This window comes from Hemiscyllium ocellatum, chromosome 12 (genome assembly GCF_020745735.1).
Source record: "Hemiscyllium ocellatum isolate sHemOce1 chromosome 12, sHemOce1.pat.X.cur, whole genome shotgun sequence".
NCBI lineage: Eukaryota > Metazoa > Chordata > Chondrichthyes > Orectolobiformes > Hemiscylliidae > Hemiscyllium > Hemiscyllium ocellatum.
Window position 1 is genome coordinate 67,460 of NC_083412.1, and position 24,772 is coordinate 92,231.

Genomic DNA, 24,772 nt, shown 5'->3' on the forward strand with positions numbered 1-24,772 from the left:
AGGGAGGGCAAGAGAGTTGGGTTGGGAATAGAGGAGAGGGCAAGAGAGGGGAGGGCATGAGAACAGGGGGAAGAGAGGGGACAGCGAGAGTGAGCGAGGGCGAGAGAGATGGGTAGGGGATAGAGGAGAGGGCGAGATGGAGAGGGGAGTGCAAGAGAGGGGAGGGATAGAGAGAGTGGAGTGTGGGGGGGAAGGGAAAGAGAGAGCGGAGGACGAGAGAAAGGGGAGGGTGAGAGAGACGGGAGGACGAGAGAGACATACGGGCCAGAGCGACGGAAGGGCGAGAGAGGGGGTTGAAAGAGGGGAGGGAGAGTGAGAGGGGAGGGTGAGAGAAAGGGGAGGGAGAGAGAGCGGAAAGGGAGAGAGAGAGTGGAGCGAGAGTGAGAGTGGAGGGTGAGAGAGAGGGGAGGGCGAGACAGAGTGGAGGGAGCGTGAGAGAGGAGAGAGAATGAGAAGGGAGGCAGAGAGGAGAGGGGAGGGAGAGTGAGAGGGGAGGACGAGAGAGAGGGGAGGGAGAGTGAGAGGGGAGGGCGAGAGAGAGGGGAGGGAGAGATAGAGGGGAGGGAGAGAGAGAGGAGGGAGAGCGAGAGGGGAGGGCGAGAGAGAGTGGAGGGAGAGTGAGAGGGGAGGGCGAGAGAGAGTGGAGGGAGAGTGAGAGGGGTGGGCGAGAGATAGTTGTGGGCGAGAGAGGGGAGGGCCAGAGAGAGGGGAGGGAGAGCGAGAGGGGTGGGCGAGAGATAGGTGTGGGCGAGAGAGGGGAGGGCCAGAGAGAGGGGAGGGAGAGTGAGAGGGGCGGTCGAGTGAGGGGACGGCAAGAGAGGGAAGGGCGAGGGAAAGGAGGGCATGAGAGAAGGGGGAGAAAGGGGACGGTGAGAGGTGGTAGGGCAAGAGAGTGGGGTCGGGGATAGAGGAGAGGGCAAGAGAGGAGAGGGCATGAGAGCGGGGGAAGAGAGGGGATAGCGAGAGTGAGCGAGGGCGAGAGACGGGGTAGGGGATAGAGGAGAGGGTGAAATGGAGAGGGGAGCGCAAGAGAGGGGAGGGATAGAGAGAGTGGAGGACGAGAGGGAGGGGAGGGCAAGAGAGAGCGGAGGGCGAGAGAAATGGGAGAGTGAGAGAGACGGGAGGACGAGAAAGACATAAGGGCCAGAGCAACTGAAGGGCGAGAGAGGGGGTTGAAAGAGGGGAGGCAGAGTAATAGGGGAGGGTGAGAGAAAGGGGAGGGAGAGAGAGAGGGAAGGGCGAGAGAGAGGTGAGAGAGAGTGAGAGGGGAGGCAGAGAGGAGAGGGGAGGGAGAGTGAGGGGGAGGACGAGAGAGAGAGGGGAGGGAGAGTGAGAGGGGATGGTGAGAGAGAGGAGAGGGCGAGAGTGAGGTTAGGGAGAGAGAGAGGGGAGGGAGAGCGACAGGGGAGGGCGAGAGAGAGGGGTGGGAGAGTGAGAGGGGAGGGCGAGAGAGAGGGGAGGGCGAGAGTGAGGGAAGGGAGAGAGAGGGGAGGGAGAGTGAGAGGGGAGAGAGAGTGAGAGGGGAGGCAGAGAGGAGAGGGGAGGGAGAGTGAGAGGGGAGGACGAGAGAGAGAGGGGAGGGAGAGTGAGAGGGGAGGGCGAGAGTGAGGGGAGGGCGAGAGTGAGGGGAGGGAGAGAGAGAGGGGAGGGAGAGCGAGAGGGGCGGGCGAGAGAGAGGGGAGGGAGAGTGAGAGGTGAGGGCGAGAGAGAGGGGAGGGCTAGAGTGAGGGGAGGGCGAGAGAGAGGGGAGGGAGAGTGAGAGGGGAGAGAGAGTGAGGGGAGGCAGAGAGGAGAGGGGAGGGAGAGTGAGAGGGGAGGACGAGAGAGAGAGGGGAGGACGAGAGAGAGAGGGGAGGGAGAGTGAGAGGGGAGGGCGAGAGAGAGGGGAGGGCGAGAGAGAGGGGAGGGAGAGTGAGGGGGAGGGCGAGAGAGAGTGGAGGGAGAGTGAGAGGGGAGGGCGAGAGAGAGGGGAGGGAGAGTGAGAGGGGAGGGTGAGAGAGAGGGGAGGGATAGAGAGAGAGTGGAGGGCGAGAGGGAGGGGAGGCCAAGAGAGAGCGGAGGGCGGGAGAAATGAGAGGGCGAGAGAGACGGGAGGATGAGAGAGACATAAGGGCAAGAGCGACAGAAGGGCGAGAGAGGGGGGTGAAAGATGGGAGGGTGAGTAAAAGGGGAGGGCGAGAGAGTGGTGAGGGTGAGAGAGGAGATGGTGAGAGTGGGCAGTGCAAGAGAGAGGGGAGGCAGAGTGAGGAGGATTGCACGAGAGAGAGGGGAGGGCGAGAGCGGTGAGAAAGAGAGAGATGTGAGGACAAAAGACATAGGAGGGCGAGATAGGGGAGGAAAAGAGGGAGCGCAGAGATGGATTAGAGGGTGAGGGAATGGAGGGCGAGAGAGGTGAGGGCTAGAGAGAGGGGAGGGCGAGGGAGGTGAGTGAGAGAGAGGGGAGGGAGAGTGGGAGGGGAGAGAGAGGGGAGGAAGAGAGAGGGGAGGGACAGAGAGGAGGGAGAGAAGGGAGGGAGGGCGAGAGAGGGTTTGGAGAGAGAGTGGAATGTGTGAAATAGTAGAACAAGAGATGCGAAGGCGAGGGAGGGTAAGGCAAGAGAGAGGGGAGGGAGAGTGACAGGGGAGGGTGACAGAGTGGGGAGTGTGAGAGAGGGGAGGGCAAGAGAGGGGATGGCGAGAGAGGGCAGGGCAAGAGATAGTGAAAGGGAGAGAGGTGGATAGCAAGAGAGGGGAGAGCGAGAGAGAGGTGAAGGCGAAATAGATAGGAGGGTGAGAGATGGGAGAGGAGGGGGGCGAGAGAGAGGAGTACAAGAGGGAGGGGAGAGACAGAGAGGAGGGTGAGAGAGCATAGGGTGAGAGAGGCGAAGGCGAGAGAGAGGGGAGAGCGACAGAGAGGCGAGGGGGAGAGAGAAGCGTGTGAGAGGGGAGGGCGAGAGAGGGGAGGGCATGATGGAGAGGAGGCGGAGAGAGGGGACATCAAGAGACAGGGGAGGCTGAGAGAGGGGAGGGTGTGAGAGCGTGGAGAGCGAGAGAGAGGGGAGGGAGAGAGAGGGGAGGGCGAGAGAGGGGGAGGGCTGGAGAGAGGAGAGTGAACGAGAGGGGAGGGTGAGGGAGGGGAGAGCGAGAGAGCGCAGAGTGCAAGAGCAGGGAGAGCGAGTGAGAGGGGAGGGCGAGAGAGAAGGAGGGCTAGAGAGAGGGGAGGGCTAGAGAGGGGAGAGTGAACGAGAGGGGAGAGTGACAGAGTTCAGAGTGCAAGAGCAGGGAGGGCGAGTGAGAGGGTAGGGCGAGACAGAAGGAGGGCGAGAGAGAGGGGAGGGCTAGAGAGGGGAGAGCATGATGGAGAGGAGGCGGAGAGAGGGGACATCAAGAGACAGGGGACGCTGAGAGAGAGGAGGGTGTGAGAGCGTGGAGAGCGAGAGAGAGGGGAGGGAGAGAGAGGAGAGGGCGAGAGAGGGGGAGGGCTGGAGAGAGGAGAGTGAAGGAGAGGGTAAGGTGAGAGAGTGGAGAGCGAGAGAGAGTGGAATGCAAGAGTGGGGAGGGTGGGTGAGAGAGGAGGGCGAGAGACGGGGCGGCATGAGAGGGGGGCGAGAGAGGGGAGGTTGAGAGAGAGGTGTGGGTGAAAGAGGTGAGAGACAGAGGGGAGGGTGACAGAGAGGTGGGCGAGAGAGGGGAGGGCGAGAGGAGGAGGCCGAGAAATGGGAAGGCGAGAGAGAGCGGAGGGAGGGTGAAAGAGGGGAGGGAGGGAGAGTGGAGGCAGACAGAGGGACGGGCAAGAGAGGGGAGGGCAATTAGGGGAGGGCAAGAGCGATGGGAGAGACAGAGTGGTGAGTGAGAGTTTGGAAGGCGAGAGAGAAGAGTGCGAGAGGGAGAGGAGGACGAGAATGAGGAGAGTGAGACAGAGAAGGGAGGGCAAGAAAGAGGGGAGAGGGAGGGAGGGAAGGCAAGAGTGGGGGAGGTCAAGAGAGGGGAGGAAAAATAGATGGAGGGTGAGAGACCGGAGGGGCGAAAATGCGGAGGGCGAGAGACGTGAGTTGCGAGAAAGGGGAGGGTGAGAGACTGGGGAGGGCAAGAGATGGGAGAGCTAGAGAGAGGGGAGAAAGGGAGAAGGGGAGGGTGAGAGAGAAGGGTGGGCGACAGAGAGGGGAGGTCGAGAGAGAGGGGAGGCCGAGAGAGAAGGGACGGATGGAGAGAGAGAGGGGGAGCGAGCGGGGCGTGAGATTGGGAAGGCTGAGAGACGGGATGACAAGAGAGAGTGGAGGGAGTCAGAGAAGGGATAGAGAGAGGCAAGGAAGAGGGAGAGGGTGGGGGAGGGAGAGAGAGAGGGGAGGGAGAAAGAGGGGAGGGCGAGAATGAGGAGAGTGAGACAGAGAAGGGAGGGCAAGAAAGAGGGGAGAGGGAGGGAGGGAAGGCAAGAGTGGGGGAGGTCAAGAGAGGGAAGGCAAAATAGATGGAGGGTGAGAGACCGGAGGGGCGAAAATGCGGAGGGCGAGAGACGTGAGTTGCGAGAAAGGGGAGGGTGAGAGACTGGGGAGGGCAAGAGATGGGAGAGCTAGAGAGAGGGGAGAAAGGGAGAAGGGGAGGGTGAGAGAGAAGGGTGGGCGACAGAGAGGGGAGGTCGAGAGAGAGGGGAGGCCGAGAGAGAAGGGACGGAGGGAGAGAGAGAGGGGGAGCGAGCGGGGCGGGAGATTGGGAAGGCTGAGAGACGGGATGACAAGAGAGAGTGGAGGGAGTCAGAGAAGGGATAGAGAGAGGCAAGGAAGAGGGAGAGGGTAGGAGGAGGGAGAGAGAGAGGGGAGGGAGAAAGAGGGGAGGGCGAGTGAGGGGGAGTGCGAGAGAGAGGGGAAGGGTAGAGAGGGGAGGGCAAGAGAGAGGGGAGGGGGACAGTTGAGGGCGAGAGAGAAGGGAGTGCAAAAGAGAGGGGAGGGGGAGGGGAGAGAGGGGAGGGCAAGAGAGAGGGGAGGGGGAGAGACAGTTGAGGGTGAGAGAGAGGGCAGTGCAAAAGAGAGGGGAGGGGGAGGGGAGATAGGGGATGGCGAGTGAGAGGGGAGGGGAGAGGTGGAAGGCGAGTGAGAGAGGAGGGAGTGACGGGTGAGGGCGAGAGGGGGAGAGTGGGGAGAGGAGAGAGGAGAGGGTGAGTGAGGGCGAGAGAGCGGAGTGCGAGAGAGATGGGAGGGCAAGAGATGCGATGGTGAGAGAGAGTGGAGGGTGAGAAAGAGGGGTGGGCAACAGAGAGGGGAGGGTGAGAGAGAGAGGAGGGCGACAGAGAGGGTAGATCGAGAGAGAGGGGAGTGAGGGAGAGAGAGGTGGGCGAAAGATGCGAGGGTGAGAGAGGGGAGGGCGACAGTGGAAAGCGAGAGAGGGGAGGGCGAGAGATGGGAGGGCGAGAGAGGGTGGAGAGAGAGGAGGCAGGCCAGAGAGGGGTGGGTGAGAGAGGGCGTGGGCGACAGAGAGGGGAAGAGGGGAGGGTGAGAGAGGGGAGGGCGAGTGAGAGGAGTGGATGAGAGAGAGGGGAGCATGGGAGGGCAAGAGAGAAGAGGGCAAGAGAGTGGGGAGAGCAAGAGAGAGGGGAGGTGGAGAAAGGGGAGAGAGAGAGGAGTGCGAGAGAGGTGAGGGTGAGACAGAGGGAATGGGGAGAGGCTGAGAGCGGGAGAAAGGGAAGGGTGAGAGAGGGGAGGATGAGAGAGAGAGAGAGGCAATGGCAAGAGAGCAGAGGGCAAGAGAGAGCGATAGGGGAGAGATGGGATGGTGAGAGAGAGAGAGTGAAGGGCCAGACAGGGAAGGGGAGAGAGGGGAGGGAGGAAGAGGGTGGAGAGAGAGTGGAGTGCGAGAGAGAGAAGGGGAAGAGAGAGGGGAAGGGGACAAAGAGGAAAGGGAGAACGAGGGGAGGGGAAGGGCAAGAGGGAGGGGATGGCGAGAGAGAGGAGGGCGAGAGAGGGGAGTGAGAGTGAGAGGAGTGTGAGAGCTGGGTAGGGCGAGAGAGGGGGAGGGCAAGAGAGCGGGTTGGGCGAGAGAGGAGGGCAAAAGAAAGGAGAGCAAGCGAAGGGATGGCATGAGAGAGGGGAGGGCGAGAGAGAAGGAAGGGCGAGAGAGAGGGGAGAGAGGGAGGGGAGGGCGAGGGAGTGAAGGATGTCAGAGCTGAGGGCGAGTGAATAGGTGGTCGAGAGAGTGGGGACGGCGAAAGAGGGGAGTTTGAGAGAGAGGCTAGAGAGAGGATGGCAAGAGAGGTGAAGGCGAGAGCGGAGAGGGCAAGAGACGGGAGGGCGAGAGAGGGGAGGTGAGAGTGAGAGGGGGGAGAGTGAGAGAGAGGGGTGGGCGAGAGAGGAGAGGGCGAGAGAGAGGGGTGGTCAAGAGAGAGAGAGAGGCGGGGGAGAGTGGGGAGGGTGAGAGAGGAGACGGCGAGAGAGAGGGGCGAGACAGAGTGAAGGGAAAGACAGAAGAGGGCGAGAGAGATGTGGGTGAGAAATGGGAGTGCGAAAGCGCGGAGGGCGAGAGACGGGAGTGCAAGAGAGGGGAGGGCAAGAGAGAGGGGTGGGCAACGGAGGGGAGGGAGAGAGTGAGGGGGAATGGTGAGAAAGATGGGAGTGCGAGAGATGGGAGGGCGACAGAGGGGAGGGAGAGATAGCAGAGAGTCGAGAAAGGGGTGGGCGAGAGAGGAGAGTGTGAGAGAGCAGAGGATGAGAGAGAGGAGCGGAGTGAGATGGGAGGGTCAGAGAGGGGATGCGAGCGAGACGGGAGGGCGAGAGAGAGGGGGAGGGTGAGAGACTGGGGAGGGGCGAGAGTGGAGGTTGAGGGAGGAGAAGGGTGAGAGAGTGGTGGGCGAAACAGGGGTATGCGTGAGAGAGGGGAGGGCGAGAGAGAGGGGAGTGCGAGAGACAGGAGGGCAAGAGGGGGAGAGATAGCGGAGGACAAGAGAGGGGAGTGGCATGAGATGGGAGGGTCAGAGAGGGGATGCGAGCGAGACGGGAGGGCGAGAGAGAGGGGGAGGGTGAGAGACTGGGGAGGGGCGAGAGTGGAGGTTGAGGGAGGAGAAGGGTGAGAGAGTGGTGGGCGAAACAGGGGTATGCGTGAGAGAGGGGAGGGCGAGAGAGAGGGGAGTGCGAGAGACAGGAGGGCAAGAGGGGGAGAGATAGCGGAGGACAAGAGAGGGGAGTGGCATGAGATGGGAGGGTCAGAGAGGGGACGCAAGGGAGTGGAGTGCGTGAGAGAGGGGAGGTTGAGAGAGAGGAGAGGGTGACAGAGTTGCGAGGGCGAGAGAGATGGGAGGGCGATAGAGACAGGAGGGTGAGAGAGAGGGGAGAGCAAGAGAGTGGTGGGCGAAAGTGGGGAGGTGAGAGAGAGGGGAGGATGAAAGAGTGGGGAGGCGAAAGAGAGGGTAGTGTTAGGGAGTGGGGACTGATCCCTACAAACACTGTAATCGCCCACTCCCTGACTGATCCCAACCCAACACTGCAATATCCCCCCCTGACTTATTCCTACCCAATACTGCAATCTCCCCCTCCCTGACTGATCCCTACACAACACTGTAATCACCCCCTCCCTGACTGATCCCTACCAACACTGAAATCTCCCCCTCCCTGACTGACCCCTACCCAACACTGCAAGCTCCCCCGCCCTGACTGATCCCTACCCAACACTGTAACCTCCCCCTCCCTAACTAATCCCGACCCAACATTGCAATCTCGCCCTCCCTGAACTGATGTCTACACAACACTGCTCTCACCCCCTCCCTGGCTTATCTCTTTACAACACTGTAGTGCCCACCCTCCCTGACTGATCACGACCAAACAAAGCAATCTCCCTCTCCCTAACCCATCTCTTTCACATCAGGTCAGAGAGATGGCCGTATTAATGTTTAATCCTATCCTTTTATGTATTTGACTGTGACAACATTGAGAGGCTGTGACAACATTTGTGTTGTCGATCTCGAGAGTGTTCGATGGAGGCACTTTGAGAAAGCTTTCCTCCAGATCTAAGTCCATTCTCAAACTAATCTGGGATGTTTACTTGAGAATCGTTTCAGTGAAGATTCACTTTGAAGCCTTTCTGTGCCTTGCTGTAGTTAGCTGGGAACACTGATAACCTGGGTAGCACTGTTCCTGGGAATTTTGATGGGAGCCAGATTAAATGGAGATTTGTGGGTCCCATTCCTTCACATGGAAGAGATAAAGTGTCACAAGTGAACATTGAGATGCTGGTGGTGTTGTCCAGTTACTTCTAAAAACAAGGTAAACAGCCCAACCAGAATGTTCGGAGTGAGGTGATAGTGGGGAACACTTTGGAACCAGTGACCATAGGTCTATTAATATTGTAATCATTGTGGAGTGAGACAAAATGTTTTCCAGTGCTAGTTCGACACTGGGGCAACGCACATTCTGACGGAATTAAACAGCAGCTTGCAGGGGTTGGTTTGAGAAGTTTATTTGCAGGCAAAGGGACCTCGGGCAAATGGAAGTTATTTCACTGTGGATAGCTACAGTTCAAGATCTGTCCGTTCCTGTGAGTGTGAAGAGCAAGGTTGGCAGGAATAAGGAACTCTGGATGACGAGAGACATTGAGGCTTTAAACAGAAAAAAAAGCAAGCATGGCTCAGGTACAGGCAGCTGGGGTCAAGGGAATCCTTGGGGATACAAGAGTTCACTGAAGAAGGAAATCAGGAGGGCAGATGACCTTGGCTGAGAAGATTTGGGTGAATGCAAAGAGATTCTTTAAGTATATTATAGGAAAAAGAATAACTAGAGAGAGACTAGGACCCTTCAAGGGCTAAAGTGGGCATGTAATTGCAGGATCGCAGGAGTTATTTCACCTCTGTGTTGACCTTGGGGAAGGACACAAAGGCTTGGGAAACTTGGGGAAGTTAGTGATGATCTCTTGCGAACAGTCCATATCACAGGAGAGGAAGTGTTGAATGCATTAGAATGTATGAAGGTGGATAAATCTCCTGGTCCTGGATTCTTGATGAAGGGCTTATGCCCGAAAAGTCGAATTTCCTGTTCCTTGGATGCTGCCTGACCTGCTGCACTTCAACCAGCCCTGACCAAATATATCCAACAACACTGCAAGAGGTGAGGGAAGAAATTGAGGGGTCCCTGCTGATCGTTTTGCATCATCGTTAGTCACGGATGAGGTCCCGGAAGATTGGAGGGAAGCAACTATTGTGCCTTTATTCGAGAAGGGCTGCAAAGAAAAACCTGGGAAATACAATTCAGTACGCCTAACATCCGTGGTAAGTAAGTTACTTGAGAAGATTCTGCGAGATGAGATATACATGCATTTGGAAATATAGCATTGGATTGGGAGTAGTCAGCATAGCCTTGTGCATGGGAGACCATGCCTCACAAATTTGTTAGCGTTCTTTGATGAATGATCAGGAAGTTTGACGAGCGGAGGTCAGTACATGTGGACTCTACAGATTTCAGGAAGGCCTTTGATAAGGTTCCACATGGTACCTTGCTCTAAAAGGTTAGATCACATGGAATCCAGGGGGCGTTGGCAAACTGGGTACACAATTGGATTGATGGTAGGAAGCAGAGGGTAACAGTCAGACTGAAGGCCTCTGACTAGTGGTGTGCCTCAGCGGTCATAGAATCATAGAACCCCTCCTCTGTGGAAACAGGCCCTTCGGCCCAACAAATCCACTGGCCCTCTGAAGATTATTCCAACCAAACACATTCCCCTACCCTATTACATTACATTTACCCCTGACTAATGGAACGTACTTACACATCCATGAACACCATAGGCAATTGACCATAGCCAATTTACCTAACCTGCACATCTTTGGGTTTTGGGAGAAAACCGGGGTACCAAGGGGAAACCCACACAGGCATGGGGAGAACGTACAAACTCAGTTGGTGTGGCATGGTGGCTCAGTGGTTGGCACTGCTGCCTCACAGCGCCAGGGAGCCGGGTTCTAACCCAGCCTCGGGTGACGGTCTGTGTGGAGTTTGCACATTCTCGCTGTGTCGGTGTGGGTATCCTCTGGGTGCTCCGGTTTCCTCCCACAATTCAAAAATGCGCAGGTCAATTGAATTGGACGTGCTAAATTGTCCGTAGTGCTAGGTGCATTCGTCAAGGATTAATATTGGGTATGGAGAATGGCTCTGGGTGGATTACTCTTCAGCAGGTCGGTGTAGACTTGTTGGGCCAAATGGCCTGCTTCCATACTGTAGGAATTCTAACCTTAACAGGATCTATTCCACACAGGGTCCCGTCAGGTTAGCATTGAACCCAGATCCACGGTGTTGTAAGGCAGCAGTGCTAACCACTGAGCCATTGTGTCGCTGAGCTGGTCAGTGCTAGGCCCATTACTGTTTGTTATCTATACTGACACTCCACACCAACGTTCCTCATTGTCAGTGACCGCAGCTCACCAAGGGTTGGGTTAATAACAGCTGTTAGGACACTCTAGGTGGAACTCCGGGGCTTGGTACGAGGGATTCCACTTAACCCAAGTGACAAAGTTAGGATGAAGTCCAAATTATTGGAGTTGTGTAAAAATGGTATTTGGATGGGCTACCATGATTTCCTCCCACTTACTGTGGAGTCAGAGGGAACATTGACAGGGACCATACTTACGTAAATGAGACGGAAAAGGTCATACCATGACATGCCCATAGCCTGTTATCCAAGAATGTGGCTCCTCTCACATCGGCTGTGGTCCTGCCCGCACTCACCTTGATATATCTCGGAATAGCGGTGAATAGGATTGCAGGCTGCAACAGATGGGTACGATCATGGTGAATAATGCCTGGACACAACCCTAGGGGCTGGAAGGTAGATGCAACTCCCGGGTGATCACCTTAGTTTCATTCATTTGGAGCATTTGAATGTTCCTGGCTGGGCCAGTATTGATTTCCTGCCTATAGTTGCCATCACGACAGATTGGCCATGTTAAATTGTCCATTGTGTAAAGGGATATTCGGGCGAGCTGGAAGAGCCATAGAAAATGCAGGGTTTCAGGGATATCATTGTGGGAGTGGGTCTGAGTTGGATTCTCTTCAGAGGGTCATTGTGGACTCAATGGGCCGAACGGTCTGATTCTGTTCTGTCAAGATTTGATTATACAACTTATCAGCGATAAGACTGAGGGTGTAGGTTTGCGCGCTGATAGGTTTGATATCCAGACGTTTCGTTACCTGGCTGGGTAGCTTCATCAGTGGCGACCTCCAAGTGAAGCTATAAGACCATCGATTTGACCAACGTACACAATGGCTTTTGCACAAACAACTGGCTACTCTGACAACAAGCATCAACCGCTTTTAAAATTAGGTTTGTAATTTATTGCATAAGCTTCTTTTCTTTCCGTTCAAATGGAAGAGTTGGGGGGAGATGTCACAACATCCTGGCTAAAACACAGATAGACAACCAAGGTTTATTGGCCAAGTAAATCTCCCAAATCACAAAACCCGCACACCAGGCACAGTGCAAACACAGCATAATGTAAAAGGCAACAGGTATTCTGGACAGACTTATCTACCAAACAAAGGAGGGCCCAGAAAGGAAGGCACCGGGTCCTGCTACACAAAGAAACTAACAGCAACAAGCCATCCAAGTAATTGGCAATGCTTCAGACTATGAACGGATTCTCCTAATTGGCCAGACCGATAGAATGTTCCTGAACACCATCCAGAAATGAACAAAAACAGGGCTTGTCTGTTGACTGATTGCCTGAATCTCTGGAGGGCTTCTGAGGAGACCAGCATGGCAAGAGAGAGAGAGAGACCATCTGACCATCCAGAGAGAGAGAGGGCGAGACAAAATAGTTTCGCAGCCCCAGAAGCAGAACCAAAGAGAGAGAGATAGAGATAGATAGATAGATAGATAGATAGAGAGAGAGAGATAGATAGAGAGGCTGAACCAAAGCCCAAGGGCATGGGAGAGAGGGAATGTGAAAATCCATTGAGAGAGAGAGTTGGAAACGACAGGAATAACAAGTGTCCCCCCTTCAGCCTGTCCATTTTTAAACTCCTCAGTCTCAGTCTGCCTTCCCCTTCTCTTCCTCTCTCTGTCCCGTCTCTCTCTGTCCTTCTATTTATCTCTCTCTCACACACGCACACTCTTTTTCTCACTCTCTCACTCTCCCTGTCTCTCTCTGCCCATCTTTCTCCCATCCCCCTTCTCCATCCCCACTCTCTCCATCTCTCTGTCTCTTTTTCTAACCCTCGCTTTCTGTTTTTCGCTAATTTTGTACCCCCTCAAAAATACTATGTCCTTCATGTTCACTGTCCTCCCAAATTTATCCCCTTTCCCAAATATCTTCCCTCCCAACTAATTGCCTCACTAAATTAGGCTCCCTAAAATATTTTGCTGCTCCCAACATTGCTGTGAGCCCCACTCTCTGGGGCAGAGGGAAATGAGTGGAAAAGTGTGGAGCTGGAACAGCCCAGCAGGTCAAGCCTGAACCATCGACTCTCCTGGCTGACCTGCTGTGCTTCCCCAGCTCCACACTTTGTAACTCTGACTCTCCAACATCTGCAGTCCTCACTTTCTCACACAGGTAAATGAGTCTGGATTGACTGACTGGCCTATCGCTGTTTTGAGCACAGCAAAATCCCAGTCTCAGAATTATAGAAGGCTTGTATCACAGATGGAGTCCTTTCTGCCCATTCCCCCCTCCCCCATTAAATGATCTTGGTCCTGTACAGGATCCTCAGGATTATCCCCTGAATGGCGTCACTGACTATACTTTCTGTGGAGACTTCTTCTCTGTGTTGTGGTTCTGTTCGCCGAGCTGGGAATTTGTGTTGCAGATGTTTCGTCCCCTGTCTACGTGACATCCTCAGCGTTTGGGAGCCTCCTGTCTAGCCCTTTTGTGTTGGTTCCTCTGGCATTTATAGTGGTTTGTCTCTACTGCTTGCGATTGTCAGTTCCAGCTGTCCACTGCAGTGGCTGGTATATTGAGTCCAGGTTGATGTGTCTGTAAAACAAATTCCCAGCTCGGCGAACAGACCACAACAACGAGCACCCGAGCTAGAAATCTTCACACAAACTCTGAACACCTCTTCTCCATCCTGTCTCAGACTTTGCGTCTCATGCTGTCCCTCCCTCAATCTCTCTGTCTCTCACAGCAGCCCCTCCTTTCTCCACCAACCTCAAAACCCCATCAAACAGTCCCCCGTCTCTGGCTGTCCCACTCCCCCCTTGTCTCCCAATCTCCCCCTTCCCGTGTAGACCCACAGCTCCTGGGCTGAGGACATGGTGCAGAGACTAACACATCTTTTGACTGACTGCTGTCATGTACAGAAAGATCCCACACTGCAACTATTCCCCCGCCACACACACTGTCCTTCTCCCTCCATATGTGTCCTTCTTCCTCTCCCTGTCTCTCACTGCCCATCTCTCTCGCTCCTCAATTTCTCCATCCCCACTCTCTCCATGTCTCTCTTTCTCTTTTTGTCACCCTCCCCTTCTCTTTTTCTTCATTTCAGACTCAATGAGAAAAGTACTTTATGTCCCTTACACTCACCCCCTCCCCATAGTAGGGGTAAAACTCGGGAGAGACAAGGAAAAGGTTGATCCCCCGCATTAACTGAACTGCATCCAGCGACACAGAGACAATTTCTTCCCAATGTCCCTTCCCCAGTCACTGGGAAAGAGCAAGGGGTCCAGGGAGAAAGAGGGAGAGAAACTACAAGAGAGAAAGAGAAATGGATAGACAGAAAGTGAGACGGAGGCAGAGAACAAGAGAAAGACGGGCAGGCAGAGGGAGGGAGAGAAAGTGAGAAGAACTGAAAAAGAGCAGGATAGAGGCAGAGAGAGAAAGGGCGAGATAGAGAGTAAAACCCCAGGAAGAGAAATACAATGTCAGACAGATACAACGTGAAAAAGGGAAGGCAAAGACAGGGAGAGAAGGTCAGATAGACAGCAAGAGAGAAAACCCAGGCAGAGATAGAGATATAGGACAGAGAGAGAGAGAGAGAGAGAGAGAGAGAGAGAGAGGAGTTGCATCAGCAGCATAGAGCTGAGAGAGTGGAGTGGTGTTGGGGGTCTCCTGCGATGCAACGAGAATGATTTACACACAAGAAAGGCAAGATCCCACAGAGCTGAGAGAAAGATGCAGAGAGAGGTGAGCAAGTTGTTGGTGCTGTGGAAGATTGAATGATTAAGCATTCCTGAAAAATATGGCACGGTGGCATAGTGGTTAGCACTGCTGCTTCACAGCGCCAGAGACCTGGGTTCAATTCCTGCCTCAGGCGACTGACTGTGTGGAGTTTGCACGTTCTCCCCGAGTCTGCGTGGGTTTCCTCTTGGTGCTCCGGTTTCCTCCCACAGTCCAAAGATGTGCAGGTCAGGTGAACTGGCTATGCTAAATTGCCCGCAGTGTTAGGGATAAGGGGTAAATGTGGGGGAATGGGTGGGTTGCGCTTCGGCGGGTCGGTGTGGACTTGCTGAGCCGAAGGGCCTGTTTCCACACTGTAAGTAATCTAATCAAATCTAATGATGGGGTGACAAAGGGGCAGAGTGTTGTAGGAAGGGACTCTGCAGGGAAAAGACAACAGACCACAGATGTGAAGGATGCTGCGAGATAGGGATTGAAGGAAAAATGTGGGAGAGACAGCTGTGAACACTGAAATAGACATGAGAGCTCTCATAGGAGTGGGAAGCAGTGAGATCGGTGGGATCAGACTGTGCAGCTGCACTCTCTAGTATCTTGCACCTTTGTCTCTCCTCAATGTAGAGCTCACATATTGTGGTAAAATTCCCACAGACAGCCTGAATCCCACAATGTGTGTGTGTGTGTGTGTGTGTGTGTGTGTTCACTCTCTCTGGTTCCAGCTCCTGCCTGTTGATTCCTTATAGCAGAATAATTTGATTCTCTGTCTCTGTACTGTCCGGGTTTCAGCTCCCAAATCAAATGCTAAATAATTCACGATCCTGTTGAATAGCAGAGCAGGCTCGTGGGGCAGAATGGTCTCCTCCTATTCTTATTTCGAATGGTCTTATGCTCTTCACACTACCTCCCAGCTCTTGGTCCACACACTGGAGGTTATGACTCCACAAGGGCCTGATCTGTAGAGTGCTGCACTCTTCCGTGAGTCTCGGAGGGAACCAGCCTGATTTGGATTGGAGTTGCAGCCTCTCAATGAGAAGTGAAATCTCCTCGAGATTCCCTTCATTCTCTGACTGTAAGGTGGAGCAGGCCAGTCCCGGGGAAGCAAACAGCAGACCAGATGTGCTCTGTCCTCCAGCTCCATTTCAGAAGGCCACATGGGATGGTCTTGTTTCCTTCATCAGCTTCCCGTGCTTTCCCTTCTGGGTTAGAGTGGGGGTCGAATGGCCTTGCTCCTGGCTGCTATTGAGGTGCAGGCTGGCTATGATTGGGTTATACAGGGCATGCTCATTTGGCTGGACAGTTGGTTTATAATGCAGAGTAAAACCAATAGGGTGGGTTCAATTCCCACACCGGCTGGGGTAACCCTGAAGGACTCTTTACCAACCTTTCCCCTCAGATGCAGCCATGCTGACCCTCTGATTAAAACATCACCAGACACCGCTCTCTAATGAGGAGCTGTCCCATGCTCTGGTAAGACTACGGTGACATTACATTGGCTTGTACCTGGAGCACTGTGTTCAGGACTAGTCACTGCATTGCCAGACGGATGTTAGTGTGTGGGGAAGCTTTACAGGATGAATCCCCACTGGAATGAACAGCACTCTCTTTCCCCCAGTTAAGTCACTCTTGCAGCTTTTGTGTCTTTGGAGACACAAGGACCAATTCACCTGAAACAGCAGCTGGATTTTATATTCATGGGCACCTGATAAGATTGGCTAGTTTACATGCACACACACACACACACACACGTACACACATAAACGCAGACACAGGCTCCCTCAAACACACACACAGCCACACACTCTCACATGAACATGCACTTTCTCTCTCATGCACACATATACAGACACACAGAGATACACATGCATCCACTCTTTCACACACACAAACACGGACAGTCTCTCTCTCTCTTTCTCTCTGACTGTTTCTCTCTCTCTCACACACACACACACACACACACACACACACACACAGCTGTAAAGGCATGGTTGAGGTATTGATGGAGAAATGATTTCTCCGAGGACTGAACCCTGAACTCGCATGATGACTGCTCCAGGGAGACAGACAACAGCTACAGATGACTTGTTGGATCTTCCTGTGCACCACCTCTTGCATCGACAGCATTAGTCTGTTTGGGTGCCTGCTTTTCTAAAGCGTCTCCAAGCAACAAGTGACAATAGATTGATTAAAGTTTTCCTCCAAACCATGTTTCAGATACATGCTGCTGTTATTTTTCACTGATTGTTTAAAATGATCTGAATCTTCTGAAATGGGGAGTGGCTTCCATTTTAAATTACTACACCAGAGTGCCTCGGGAAACCTGAGGAAATGATCAGGAAATTGCATCTGTTCCTTTCTATCCTCTGCACTCTATACCACCAGATAGTGCTCCCTCAGTACCTCAGATAGTTCTCCCTGAATACCCCAGATAGTTCTCCCTAAATATCTCAGATAGTTCTACCTCAATACCTCAGGTAGTGTTCCCTCAGTACCTCAGATAGTGCTCCCTCAGTACCTCAGATAGTGCTCCCTCAATACCTCAGAATGTGCTCCCTCAATATCTCAGGTAGTTCTCCCTCAATACCTCAGATAGTGCTCCATCCATACAACACATAATGTTCCCTCAGTACCTCAGAAAGTGCACTCTGAATACCTCAGAAAGTGCTCCCTCAGTTCCTCAGATAGTGCTTCCTCAATACCTCAGAAAGTGCTCCCTTAATATCTGAGGTAGTTCTCCCTCAATACCTCAGATAGTGCTCCCTCAATACCTCAGATAGTTCTCCCTCTCTGCCTCAGAAAGTGCTTCCTCAATACCTCAGAAAGTGCTCCCTCAATACCTCAGAAAACACCACTTTGTTTTGTTTAACCCCCAAAGTCCCTTAGACAGTAGCTCCACAAATCATTCACATCCTCAACTTCAGGGCTCAGCCCAGCTCCGCTCCCAGACTGTGTTCAAACCCCTTCAGACTGTAAGGACCCACATCCACCCCTGTCCAAGATTGGAACCCAGTTCCCCAGAACATTACTTGTCTCTCTGGATTAATTTTAGAATTCCTACAGTAGAGAAGCAAGCCATTCCATCCATTGGCTCCACACTGACTGTTTGAACAGCATCCCACCCATACTCACATCATCCACTCTATCCCTGTAATGCTGCGTTTCCCATGACATCTTTGGGCAGTGGGAGGAAACTGGAGCACCCGGAGGAAACCCGCACAGATACAGAGAGAATGTGTAAACTCCACACAGTCACCGGGAGTTAGAAACAAACCATGCTGTCCTCTCTCCCTGGATGTTATCTCATCTAACCTTTTACTAAGCCATCTCGCCTGTGACACCTTCTCATCTGTCTTCTTGGTCATCCCTTCAAAAGCTCGATCAAGTTGGACACATCCTTTCCACAAACAAAGACAAGCTGACAATCCGTAATCAATTCTTGCTTTTCCAAATGCATGTCAATTGTCTCTCAGAACGCCCTCCAACAGCTGACCCACCACTGCCATCAGGCTCACAGCTCCATAGTTCAATGGCTGTTCCTTGCAGCCTTACCTCAGTAATAGCCCATCATTAACCACCCTCCAGTCTTCAGGCACCTCACCCATTGCCACTGATCAGTCCATCTGACAAGGCCATCTCCATCCTTCTGTAACCTAAGGTTATCATCTTCAGTATTTATCACCCCACCAATCTTCATTTCATTCATGAACCCACTGATTAACCCTGCACCATTCAAATTTAATCTTTTCTGTCAACCACATCAGCAAGACCCCAACAGTGAGACATGAACGGACAGAGATTTCTAATTGGGCCAACTTTGTCTGCTTCCTGCCATTCAGCATTCTGCGCCAAAATGCTTGGATCTGAGTTTTTATGTTCACTATCAGTTTCCAATATGGATCCTGATAAAAGCCTTACTAACCTCCAAGCAGACGACAGGAAAGCATTGCCCTTATTTACACACCTGGTCACCTCCTTAAAAAGTGCAATCCTAATGGTCAGACCTGAGCTCCCCTGAACAGAACCGTTCTGACTGTTCTTCATGAACTCCAGTCTCTTTAAATACTGATTAATTCTATCTCCCAAAATTGCATCCAACAGACGTCCCGCCCACGATATTAGCCAGACTGGCCTGTAGCTGCCTGGGATATCCCATGCTCCTTCTCGAATAACAGTACCACATAGTCAGTCCGCCGACACCTCTCCTGTGGTCAGAGGGGATTTAAATATGTTGCAAGTGTACCTGCTACTTTCCCCATCACCTCATTCGGTAAACTGAGATACATTTCCACCGTCGTTGGAGGTTTATTGGGTTTTAAGAAGGCCAGACCACTTAGAACCATCTCTCTCTATATATATGCTAATTCATTTAATTGTATCACAGAGCATCTCCACGATTTCATACCAAGCCTATCCCAATGAGCATTGACAAAATGCATCCATTCACTGTAGCCTCTGGGTCCATGCACAAATTCTCACTGTGTTCCACAACCTACTCTTTCTCTCATTATCAAATCACCCTTAATGTCACTGTAAAGTCCTTTCAGATTTCTATTTCCCCTCTTAGCGTTCCTCACTCCCAGGCAATTAGCCTCCGATACAATTTGGAGGAGTGTGGGATGTCATTCTGAATGCGGATTAGCATTGGGAAGCTCAGAAATAATGAACACACGAAAGTGCAGAGTGTGGGGCAATGGGATTCATTTGGGATGAGCACACGGAAGCTGAGGAATAAACCTCAGCCCTGCAGCATGAAAATATCCCTTTGACCTGGCAGGTCAGTCACGTGAAATGAAAAGTCGATACCTGGGAAAAGAGGGTGGAACCTCTTCACGTTCAATAACCAAATGAAGACGGTCTGTTTAAACACAGTCTCTGGAATCTGGACGTGGGAATCATTGCTGAGCAGAGTATGAAGGACGCAGAGGCAGAAATGTACTGAACAATTTCAGATATTCCTCTTAGATCACAAGACATGGGAGCAGAAATTCGACCATGCAGCACATCCGATAGTGTGGCACTCACTCAGTACTGACTCTCTTACAATGCAAGTATACCCCAGACTGATGTGCTGACAGTGCAGCGCACCCTCATTAATGACCCTCTGACAGTGCAGCGCTCCCTCAGTACTGACCTCCTGACAATGCAGCACTGCTCCCATATTGACCCTCTGACATTGCAGCAATCCCTCATTCCTGACTCTCTGACAGCGCAGCACGCCCTCAGTTGTGACCCTCTGACAGTGTACACTCCCTCAGCACTGAGCCACTGACAGTGCGGTAATTCCTCAGTACTGACCCTCTGACAGTGCAGCAATCCCTCAGTACTGACCATCTGACAGTACAGCACTCCCTCAGTACTGATCCGCTGACAGTGCAATACTCCCTCAGTACTGACCTCCAGCCAGTGCAGCACTCTCTCAGTACTGATCCTCTGACAGTGCAGTACTCCCTCAGTACTGATCCTCTGACAGTGCAGCACTCTCTCAGCACTGGCCCTGTGGCAGTGCGATGCTACCCCAGTACTGACACTCTGACATTGCAGTGCTTCCTCAGTCCTGACCCTCTGACAGTGCAGCACTCCCACCATGCTGACCTTGGTCCTGCGTCCCTGTCAGTGCAGCAATCACTCTGAATCTGCAGAATCTCTCTGAACTGACATTTCTACAGTGCAGCACTCTCTCAGTCCTGACCCTCTGACAATGCAGCCTACCTCAGTACTGACCTTCTGACAATGCAGCACTGCCCCCATATTGACTCTCTGACATTGCGGCAATCCCTCATTTCTGACCACCTGGCAGCACAGCACTCCCTCAGTAGGGACCCCCTGACAGTGCTGCGCTTCCTCAGTAATGACCCTCTGATAGTGCAGTATTTCCACAGTTCTGATCCACCTACAGTGCGGCACCCCCGCAGTGCTGACTCTCTGATAGTGCAGCCCTCCCTCAAACTGACCCCACGACAGTCCAGCACTCCGTCAGAATTGATCGTCTGACAGTGCGACCCTCCCTGAGTACTGACCCTCTGACATTTCAGTGCTTCCTTCATCCTGACCCTCTCACAGTGCATCCCTCCCTCAAACTGACCATCTGACAGTGCAGCAGTACCTCTCTACTGACCAACTGCCAGTGCGGCACTCCCTCATTACTGACCCTCTGACATTGCAGTGTTTCCTCCGTCCTGACCCTCTGACAATGCATCCCTCACTCAAACTGACCCTCCGTTTCTCCTGACCCATTAACAGTGCGGCACCCCCTCAGTACTGACCCTCTGACAGTGCAAAACTCCCTCAGCACTGACCCTCTGACAGTGCGACACTCCCCCAGAACTGACCCTCTGATATTGCAGTACTTCCTCCGCCTTGACCCTCAGAAAATGCTGCACTCACTCCATACTGATCCACTGACAGTGCTGCACTGCCTGAGTTCTGACCCTGTGGCAGTGCACTACTCACTCAGTACCGACCCTCTGACAGTGCGTCAATCCCTCAGTACTGACCATCTGGCAGTGCAACACTCCCTCAGTACTGATGTTCCGACAGTGCAGCACCCTCTCAGTACTGATCTTCTGACAGTGCAGTACTCCCTCAGTACTGACCCTCTGACATTGAAGTACATTATCAGTACAGACCCTCTGACATTGAAGTACATCCTCAGTACTGACCCTCTGCTGGTGCAGCACTCCCTCCATGCGGAAAATGTGGCAGTGCAGCACGCCTACGGGCCTGTGACCCTGACAATGCAGTGATCACTCTGTACTGACCCACCGACAGTGCAGCACTCCCTCAGCATTGATCCTTTCACACTGCAGCACTCCCTCGGAAGTGAGCCTCCAACCCCACAGCATTCCCTCTGTACTGACACTCTAATTCTGCAGCACTCTCTCTGTACTGACATTTCTACAGTGCAGTACCCCCTCCGTAATGACGCTCTGACAGTTCAGCACTCCCTCAGTACTGACCCTCTGACAGTGCTGCATTCACTCAGCACTGATCATTTGACAGTCCAGCACTCCCTCAGAAGTGAGCCTCTGACCCCACAGCATTCCCGCAGTACTGACACTTTGACTCTGCAGCACTCTCTTTGTATTGATATTTCTACAGTGCAGCACTCCCTCAGTACTGACCCTCTGACAGTGCAGCATTCCCTCAGTACTGACTCACTGACAGTGCAGCACTCCCTCAGTACTGACCCTCTGAAAGTGCTGCACTCCCTCAGCACTGATCATTTGAGAGTCCAGCACTACCTCAGAAGTGAGCTTCTGATGACACAGCATTCTCACAGTACTGACACTTTGACTCTGCAGCACTCTCTTTGTATTGATATATCTACAGTGCAGCGCTCCCGCAGTACTGACCCTCTGACAGTCTGGGATTCCCTGAGAAAAGAAGGTTTAGGGGTGACTTGATTGAGGTGTACAAGATGATTAGGGGTTGAGATAGTGTTGACCATGAGAACATTTTTCCACGTATGGATTCAGCTATTACGAGGGGGCATAGCTTTAAATTAAGGGGTGATAGGTATAGGACAGATGTTAGGGGTAGATTCTTTACTCAGCGAGTCGTGAGTTCATGGAATGCCCTGCCAGTAACAGTGGTGGACTCTCCCTCTTCATGGGCATTTAAACGGGCATTGGATAGGCATCTGGAAGAAAGTGGGCTAGTGTAGGTTAGGTGAGCTTGGATCGGCGCAACATCGAGGGCCGATGGGCCTGTACTGCGCTGTATCTTTCTATGTTCTATGTTCTATGAACCTCTGACAGTACTGTTGCTCCAACAGTGCAGCTTTCCCCCAGCACTGGCCAACCCAACAGGGCAGCACTCCCTCAGTACTGAACCTCCGACAGTGTGGCACTTCCCTTACCGTCTGACAGGGCTGCATTCCCTCGCGCCTTCCCCTCCGATAACGCAGCACTCACTTAGTGCTGACCCTCTGACAGTGCAGCACTCCCTTAGTGCTGACCCTCTGATACTGCAGCATTCCCTCAGTACTGACCCTCCGACAGAGCAGAACTCTCTCGGTGCTGATCCTCTGACAGTGTGGCACTGTCTCGATACTGTAACTCTAATAGTGCAGCAATTCCACAGTATTGACCCTCTACAGGGGAGTGTTCTGTCAGTCCTGACCCTCTGATGGCGCAGTGCTCTCTCAGTACTGATCCTTTGACAGTGTAACATTCCCTCTGGACTGAGCATCTGACAGTGCACAGCTCCCTCAGTGCTGACCCTTTGACAGTGTAGTACTCCTCAGGACTGAAACTCTGGCAATGCAGCCGGCCCTCTGACCCACAGCGCGGTGCTCACTCAGTACTAACCTTCTCACAGCGCAGTGTTCCCTCAGGACTGACTTTGACACACAGCACGGTGCTCCCTCAGTACTGACTGTCAGACACACAGCGCGGCACTCCCATAGTACTAACCCTCTCACAATGCGGCACTCTGACAGCATGCTGATACCTTAGTAATGACCCTCAGTGAGTGAGCACTTCCTCACTGCTGACCCTCTCACTGCACAGCAATCACGTAGTACTGACGCTCCGACAGCTCAGCTCTCCCTCCCTACACACCCTCTGACAGTGCAGCACTCCCTCAGTACTGACCCTTTGACAGTGCGGCACTCCCACGGTATTGATCCTCTGACAGTGCAGCACTCTCTTCAGTACTGACCCTTTGACAATGCGGCACTCTCTCATTACTGGCCATCTGAAAGTGCGACACTCCCTCAGTACTGCTCCTATGACACTGCAGCATACCCTCAGTACTGATCCTCTGACAGTGTGGCATTGCACGTATTGACTATCCCACAGTGTGTGGCACCTTCATACTGACTTACAGACAGTGCGGCGCATCCTCTGATCGTTCAGTACTTCCTTCGAACTGAACATCTGACAGCGCAACAACCCCTTGGCCCTGCGCCTCTAATGGTGCTGCAATCCCTCAGTCCTGCCCCCCTGACAGTGCAGCTCTCCCTCAGCACTGCTCCTTTGACACTATCCTTCAGAATCACCTGCAGCAACTTATCCATCACTGAAGTCAGACTCACAGCTTAAAAATGTCTTGGCTGGAAAAGCGCAGCAGGTCAGACAACATCAAAGGAGCAGGAGAATCGACGTTTCGGACATAAATCCTTCTTCAGATTCACAGGCCTGTCATTCCCAGGCGTCCCCTTCACAGACAAAGGCATACCATTAGCCACTCTCCAGTCATCAGATACCTCACCTATCATTCCTGATTATACAAATATTTCCAGAAGGAGCCGACAATTCCATCCCATCCAAAGTGTTCCCCGGCTATCACTTCAGTTACTTGCCCTGTCTTATTAACTGAGAAAAAGTCAGGTTTTGCTCCTTCTCATAGAAATACTTCTATATGGATTAAGAAAATGTTCTTGAACTCATTTAACAAATCCGTCACCAACTAAATCTTTCACACTATAGTAGTCTCAGTCAACGTTCGGAAAATTTAATTCCCTACTATTACAACCTACGTATTCTGCCATATACCTGAGATCTCTCTGTGCATTGTTCCTGAAGTTCTCTCTGATTATTGCAGTGCCCATCGTGCTATCCAACAAGGTGACCTTTTTGTTTATTTGAAAACCTCTGTCAGCACAACTTATTTGAAAGAAGTGTATTCATCCAGAGGATGTGGGTATCACTGACCAGGCCAGCATTCATTGCCCATCCCTAATTACCCAGAGGGCAGTGAGAGACAACCACATTGCTATAGGTCTGGAGTCACGTGTAGGCCAGAACAGGTAAAGATGGCAGTTTCCTTGCCTAATGGGCATTAGTGAACCAGATGGTTTTTCCTAATAATCGACGATGGTTCCATGGCCGTCATTAGAGTTTTCATTGCAGATTTTATTGAATTCAATTGCCACCTTTGCCATGGTGGGATTTACGTCCAGGTCCCCAGAACATTACCTGGGTCTCCAGATTACTATTTCAATGTCAATACCTCATCGGTGATCACTCCCCTTACAGTGATGTTAAAAAATGAAAGCTCTCCTTCTATGCTTATAATTTGAGGAAATGAACTGAGACATCAATACTTCTTGAAAATAAACCAAACTAAAATTTATCTTTTAAGAGACTGAAACCCACTGAGCTGTTCCCCAGCTGTGAGTCATTCGAGAGTGACTTCTTCAAAAGGCTAGCTGGCAGAAAGCTCTTTGGGGGAAACAAATCATGCTTTTTGGAGTTTTTTTTAAATAACCGTAAAATAAATGAACCGCAAATGAATTAAATAAAACAAAATCTTATACCACGGACATGTAATTTCTGAGACTGGAGGGGGATTACCGAGATAGCTTTGTCTGGAGGCTTACTCAAGATGCTTCCTAGTAGGCTGACGACATGTCTGAAATGAACCTTCCAGCTCAGTGAGCAAACATACATCCAGAACCTCAACCTCAGCTACCAATCTTCTCAAAGCTCGACAGGGAGGTTTGTGAGGCTGGAGGCAAATCCCAGTGAATAGCACGGAGCAGTGAACTCTCCCAGCTGACTGGCTGTGAAGTTATAAACCTCCCTGGAATCGAGCGGACAGTAAAGAGAATCAAACAGTGACATTTCACAGCTGCCCTCGGAGACACCTCACTCTCGAATAAATCACAGCTGTGGATTAGCTCAGTGGGTTTCAGTCTCTGAAAAGATAAATCTTTGTCTGTTTTATTTTCATAAATCTAGAATAGTGAGTAAAGTGAGGGCCTCGTTTTGATAT